This window comes from Pinus tabuliformis, chromosome 2_1 (assembly GCF_031772625.1).
Source record: "Pinus tabuliformis cultivar Carrire ecotype Pingquan chromosome 2_1, CPIR1, whole genome shotgun sequence".
NCBI lineage: Eukaryota > Viridiplantae > Streptophyta > Pinopsida > Pinales > Pinaceae > Pinus > Pinus tabuliformis.
Window position 1 is genome coordinate 344,879,397 of NC_142299.1, and position 8,006 is coordinate 344,887,402.

The window sequence follows — 8,006 nt, forward strand, 5'->3', positions numbered from 1 at the left end:
CACAGGCGTTGCGAAAGAGGTGTCAAAGAGGTGGCTGCAGAGACAGAGAGGGTCTTATACGCAGTCCAACAAAAATTTGTGAGATTGACTTACCGGGTACCAATGGAGGTTGTAGAAGATCTACCAGAGGAGGTGTAGCGCCGCATGGTAGGAGTGCCACGCGACTGGGTTCACCTTTTTTTGCATGTCACCAAAGCAGTAGTCACCTACTTAGCTGCTCATCCTGAGCCGGGTCATTAGATATGCTGGACATGATTAAGGGCATTTAGTCCCGATTTTGTATATTATTTTTGAAGCACTTTATGTACACATGGGCGATTTTATATATATATATATATATATATATATATATATATATATATATATATATATATATATATATAGTTCCAGATTTTTGATGTTTGTTTTTATCTTGATGAATGAATGATATGCCAATCTAATGCTTGATTAGCGATAGAATCCGCTAATGAATTTTCAGATCATGGAATGTGAAAATAACTAATAAAAACAAATGATCTTTGCAACACCCTCACTCTCAAAAATTGGTGATATAAATAAGGATCTCGAACCCGATAAATGTTATTCAATTGTGACACTACTAGTTGTGAGTCAAGATACACTACCAACGAATCAATTCCATAAGAAATAGCTTCAGATAGTAAATTAATGACGGCAGTATATTCGGCAATATTATTTGATGCAGAACCAATACATACTCCCCTTGACACCATTAAATGACCAGGTGGATAATAAATCACCCAAGCTGCGGAAGCGAGATTCTTAGTGTGCTGACTAGCACCATCAACGAATCTGAAATAGACCAAATCATCCATCAACACCTGCCAAAGCAGATCAAAAAATTGTTGATATCACAAAAACTCTTGATAGAAATATGTACAAAAATACAAAATATACAAAGAAGCTATTGCTTGGCCGTAACCTATGAAAAGTACTTCTTGAGGTAGAGTCTATTTCGGGGCTCTTCCAACTTGTTCCCTTCAAAATCAACTAATTCATAAGCCCCTTTTCCTAAAACTCATTTCAATATAAAGAGACCATACCACATAGACTTGAATTTGTCTGCCCCCAAGGCATCTTTATATTGGTCATAGACCAAGACAAGGTCGCCTTCAGAAAAGACTCGAGGATGGACAGCTTTATCGTACTGAGTTTTAACCCTTTTCTTATGAGCCTCATTGATTATGGCGGCATCTCGACGCTGCTCATCGAGATGTTCCAAATGAAGAGGTGCTCTTCGATACTAGAGGTCTCAGGAAGGAGCTCAACAGCTAGCTTAAGGGATGGAATTTTGCACTCAACAAGAAAAATAGTTTCCATCCTGTAAACTAACTAAAAAATGTGTAAAACCGGTGGCAGTCTTTAGCAATGTTCGGTATGCCCAAAGAGCCGGATACAACATGAGATGCCAATTGGAGCGATTTTTGTCAATTTTCCTTTGTAGGATCATCTTGAGGGACTTATTCACGGCTTCAACTTGCCCATTGGCCTGAGGATAATATGAAGACTAATGCTCCTGTTGAAAGCCCAATTTAAGATCCAATTCAGACATCAATTGGTTCTGGAAATGACTACCATGATCAGTGACAATCTCTCTCGGGATACCAAAATGAGAAATAATCTGAATGAAGAGGAACAATGCCATTGTTTCACTTCATTTTTATAAGTGGGCATGGCCTTAGCCCACTTTGTAAAGTAGTCTACGACCACTATAATGTACTTGTGATTTGTTGCTGAAGGCGGATTACAAGTAGTAAAATCAATACCCCACTTTGTAAAAGGACTGACAATGATGATAGGGAACAGAGGAGCTGGATGTGTGTGCATCTTCCAAGTATAAACTTGACAAGGGTGGGAACATTTGACTACTTCAATACAATCTTTGAAAAGCGAAGGCCAAAATTAGCTAGCACCTAAATTTTTTGGGCTATTGCAAGCGCAGATAGATGACCACCACAAGCTCCATTGTGGCAATCATTGAGTACAGACTTTGCTTCCTCTAAGGTTAAACAATGCCTAAGGATTGAATCAACCCCTCAGCGATATAATATATCACCAATGATGACACAGTTCTTAACCAGGTGACGTAATTTTCGATGTTCATCCTTGGAGGAAGCGAGAGGGAACTTCGAAGTCTGGAGATAGATTATGATATCTCCATACCAGGGATCTTGTGAAGAGATGAGGAATAGATGTTTGTCGAGGAAACTTTCCTCATAAATAGTATCTTCTCCACAAGGTAGCTCGGAAATTAATTCTGTGAAAACCAATGATTTCTTAGACTTGGCCGAAAAGAACTTGAGATCGAATTCTTGTAAAATAACAATCCATCGATTGTATTTACCCCCAATCACTCGCCTACTGAGGACAAATTGGAAAGGATTGACCGTCGCTAAGACAAATGTTTTGTGTAGCAAAATATAATGGTGAAGCTGCTGGACATGGATAGCTGCCAAGGCTAATTTCTCAACCGGAGAATAGCATAGTTCAGGGCCTACCAAGCCTCGACTCAAGTAGTAAATCACATGCTCCGTGAGAGCATCATCTTCCTGAACGAGAACCATACCTATGGTTGATTCTGTGGTTGCAAGATATAAAAGGAAATCTCTACCATAATCCGGTGGACTCAAAAGCTGGGAAGAGATTAACGCCTGCTTCAGGGCATAAAAATATTTTTGCACAAAGTCATCCCATAAAAATGAAACTCCTTTCCTTAGAAAACACATAAATCCTTTAGTTATCTCAGCATATTTCACTATAAACCATCTCAAGAAATTTTCCTTCCCCTGAAGACTTTGAAGTTGTCAGATGGAAGACGGGGGAGGCAAATGAACTATTTCCTCCACCTTGAAAGGATCAACTCAAATCCCTTCAGTTGACACAATGAAACCTAAAAACTGACCAAATGTAATCGCGAAAATGCACTTATTTGGATTCAACCGGATCTTGTAAAATCGACATCTCTCAAAAACCAATCGAAGGTGACTGGGATGATCGATCCCCTTTCGAGAACGAGAAACTAGATCATCCAAGTATGCTTTGATGACATGCTTGATGTCATGGAAACCATATGACATGGCCCGTTGGAACGTAGCTCCAGCATTTTTAAGACCAAAAGGCATCATTTTGTATGCAAAGGTACCCTAGGGACAGATGAAAGTTGTCTTACATTGGTCTTCTAGATAGATAGATGTTTGATTATAACCAAAGAATCTATCCATGAAGGAGAACATCTCATTACTCGTACATTCATCAATTATCTGATCAATAAATGGTGTGGGGTAATTATCTTTCGGACAAGCTTTGTTCAAATCCATAAAGTCAATGAATACTCTGATCATTCCTTGTTTTTTATCAACCAAGACTAGATTAGAAACCCAATATGTTAGAGGAACGGGGTATATGAAACCTGCATTGAGCAACTTTTCTACTTCAACTTTAATAGCTTCTACCTTCCTAGGGTTGACCAGCCGAAGCTTCTGACAAATCGGCTTAGCGTTTTCATATGTCTTGATCTCATGCTGAAGGATGGATGGATCAATATCAGGAATTTATTCATAAGACCAAGCAAATACATCCCAAAACTCTTTAAAGAGGTCAGTATAAATTTGAATCTCTTCAGGGGAACACTCGATTCTGATGAAGACATTTTCCATCACATCAGGGTTCCTAGAGATGTTTATCGGTACGGTTTTTGAAATGGCTGACATGTTACCGTTGGCATGGATGTGTGCTAAAGCCAAAGGGTTTGAAACTGTACAAACATTGCTAGTAAGCAGATTGGAGAATTTGGATTCGACTTCTTGCAATGGGGGAAGAAAATATGAATGATGGTGTAAATCTTCCCAAGGTCGATCTACACCTGTCATTACTTCTAAGATTTCTTCCTCTGATGGTAAAACCATATCTAAGCAATCCATAGCAAAAGTAAAGTCAAGGATCCAAGATGGGGCCACATCACCATCTAACTCTTCCTTTGAAAAAGGAGTAGGATGGTCATCTGTAGAGTTAAGGATAGACTGATATCTAATCTCTGTTCCAGACATAGGAAATGCCATTCCACCAACTTGTCCTTCATCTAATGTGGTTGTAGGCAAAGGCAAGGCCCAAGGGTTTGAAAAATAACAAGTCCATAAGAACTCTTCCCATGAAGACTCTTTGGAGGATGAAATGGCATTGATTCTAGCTATAGGAGTGGGAAGATCAAATGTACCCATCAACGAAGTATACATCCCAACTCCTAGATTCTTGATAGTTTGATGGGGGTTATCCACCAATGGAACATTATAATTCAAAGTTGCATAAGGATCAATTGGAGAATAATCCAATTGATCAACCTCAACAATTTTCCCCTCATGAGGAAAACAAAGGGTTCAAAATAGAGTTGAAACTATCACATCCATTTCATAAATCCAATTCCATCCTAAGAGGAGATTGTAATCTAGGTTGGCATCAACGATTTCTACTTCGATATTAACGACCTTTCCTCCAACACATATAGGAAAGGCTGAGATATTCCCATGTGGCCTATGAGAATGCCTGTAAAATGTTGTCAAGAGAGTGGGTGGAGGAACAATCGAAGGCGATCCAATGGCCTTCCAACATGACATAGACATTACGCATGTGGAATCTCCCTCATTTATAACTGTTTGAAAAATATTAGTTTTCCGGTAAGTAGACTTTGTTAGCTACCTATACCAATAGGTTTCATTTTTCATGATTGGCAGGGGAAGTGCCAATATGATCTACTTTGGTGATGCAAAGATCTCATATTTTGTGTGGAAAACACCTATCTGCAGTTGGTTGATGATGTCCTACTTCTGAATGGGTGATCCAACAATCTAAGCTGGGTCATGCCATGTTTCAATTGTCTGTTGTAGATTAGAGAAAGAAATCTGTCCAAACTGTTCAATCTTGGCAGATAAAGTAGTTAGGTAGAGAATGAAGGTTCCCAACTGTTTAATCTGGGGCCTTGGAAGTAATAAGCCTAGCCTTAGATAGAAAATCAAAATAAAAAGCCAAAGGAAAAGAAAAGGCGCATGAGGGTTTGCAAGTCTAAGTGCACCCTCCTTGAAGTAACAAAAAATGATAGGCAATAGAATGGGTAGGTAGAGGGGGTTGCAGAAGCATGATTTATGACATTTCACTGGCCTAAGCAATGGAAAAACATGGTGTCAGTGCAGATCTTCCTATTTAGCAGTTTGGTAGCAGCAAGATGAAGCATGTCTAACTTCCCAATCATCCCCCATCATATTCCTTGCTAACATCCCAATACCACCTTTGTTCATGAGAGAAAACAAACTCATTGATTGATCCTTGTGCCATGAAGAGCCACATTTCCTGTGTAAAATTCTTTTCATTTTGATCTACTCCCTAACTAAGTTTGTTTCCTAATAAAACATAGTCTTTGCTTCCTCTTCTCCATATCTTCCATCCAAAACTAACTACTAACTCTATCTATACTTAACTCCCTATGTTTCCCCCTCCCTATTACTATAACACTATGGTGTATAAAACCCCAAAAATGTATATATCCCTCCCCTTTGGCATTATAGCCATATGTCCAAATATTGGATACCCATGCAGAATCAAAGTCTTGTTCAAGATGCTTTGGTTAAAATCAGGGATTAAACTAAACCCATGTTGGTTTAATAACCTAAACCCCACCCCTTTTCCCCTTACAACCCCTTCACAAAGTTTCACCAGCACCATTTGCAAAAACATTGTGGAAACCCACTTTTTCCGCCAAACCCAAAGTTTGTTATAATGCGCATTGAACACAAAAAACATTGAAAAAACCCATATTTTCTTTGATTTCCAAAGGTCCCGCCAGGCGCGCTTTTCCATAAAACACAATAATTTATTGCTTGCCCTGCTGTCGTATTGTCCTTTCATCTTGGCAACCTGTCGCCCGTTGGATCTGGGTTTTCCCATCCGATGGCCCATATCAATATCGGGCCGCCCCCGATGTCCGGACGTTACCTCCCGAAAAATGTCAGAGGGTGACATCAAGGCAATGCCACACGTCGCTCCCAGGTTATATCGGGAGGCCGCCTTCCAATACCACCCCCGTACCATAAGCGGTCTGATGGAACCGCTTACCGTCCTCCGTATACTGCCGGCCCGCGTCACGCCAATGTCACGCCCACGTCACGCAAAGTCAGCCCCGCATCAACGCCCGACCCGCCATCGCTCCGACTTGTCCGCCACCTCACCAGTCCCCATGGACCACTCACAGGCCGCCACATCACCCTTCCGTACCCGACATCACCCGATGATGTCATGTTGACGTCATCCAAAAAACGTGCCAAAGGCCCAAAAAGTCCATATTTTCACCAAAATTCGCGTTTTTCTCATATTTTCACCAAAACTCTACTGTGCTCTCTGCATGTGTTTTACGACGTCCTCGCCGCCAACCTGCAAAAAATCGATTTAAATACCGTGGGCGCCTTCAATTCACCTGCGTTTGTCACTATTGCCAGAATTCACGAGGTATTTCTCCAAAATCTCCCCTCCGCATGTGGTTTTGTGCATAATTCACCAAAAAGAGCTTAAAAAGAGTGAAAAACACTATAACCTCCAGCAAATCCTCTGTGGCCACCATTTATCTTCAGTTCTAAGCTTGAATTCACCTATAGAAGTCCACATTGTGCCAAGTTTCCATCAAATTACAGTCAGTTTGCGCATTCGTGAACTTAAACCTCTGCTGCACTACTTCACCGGGAAAACCACCTGTAAATCTCAGTATTTGCTCATTGAACCTCTTTCAGGAGCATTGTAACTTATTTTCACCATAATTCACCTGTTTTCCTCTGCAAATCGCCCTGCTCTTGCAAAATTCACTGCCCTGTGTTTCTATGCCTACAAAATCAAGTTCAAATCCATTTCCAAGTGTTAGTGAACCATGGAGACACCAGTTGCACTGAATGTTGCACCTCTTAATGCCCCACAAAGAGAGCTAGAGTGGCAGGCCCTAGCTGACAGAGATTACCAAATGGCAGAAGTGCTCTCAATGGACACCAAATATAACATTCAAGTAATCAATGACCTCAAAGCCAAGCATCTCAGTGGTAATGATATCCTAGGGATTTGGGACTCCAATTTGCCCATTTATAACCTTCCTTAGGTCAATGTCCTCCCAGATTTAATTCATAGATGCAGTGCCAACTATGACCCATGTCAGAGAGCTGTCCTCAATTCCTCAGGCTCAGTATTGTTCCATGTCACCCCTGAGGCCATAAATGAAATGCTACATTTTCAATCTTCAAGGCCATTGACTCCCCTCTCCATCATGGATTTGATAAAGGAAGGAGGTAAGTTGTCCAATGCCCAAATTGTAAAAATCAATCAGTTGTTCATCCAATCAGGCTCTGAAACTGTGAGGTATCCCCCTATTGCAAATGCATACCTAAATGAGCTGGGCAAACTGCTTGTGGATATGATCAGTTATGTCCTGGGATATAGAACAGCTGAGCATGTTGATGAAACCATTTTGGCCATGCTGTCCATATTTTCCCCTGGAAAGCCTCCTGTTGTTCGTTATGATTATGCTACATACATTGCCAATAAGATTCATGAGCAATTGATGAATCTAGAGAGGGAAAGGATATTCAGATATACTGCTTATATCTATCACCTGTTTCTATTTTATCAGCCTGATAGCTTCCCTATTACTCTCAAGAAGCTGGATGTCCAAGGGAACCCAAGGTCTGTAGTGTTTTGGTCCTCAGTTTTCCATCTGACATGCTTTTCACCATACAACTACTGTGAATTCATTGACCTTTTCATCCATCCAGCCATGTCCTTGCTGTTGAGTGCCCCTCCTCCAAGATTAACAGATGAGATGCAAAGGATTCTCCAGCTCTCAAAAGCCTACAGCATTGGGGATTGGTACTTTTACCAAAACCACACAGTGATCAGGATATATGGCTGTGAGCTAGCCCCATATAGGCTGCCAAGGTATGTCCCTATGAGACTCTTTGCCTTAG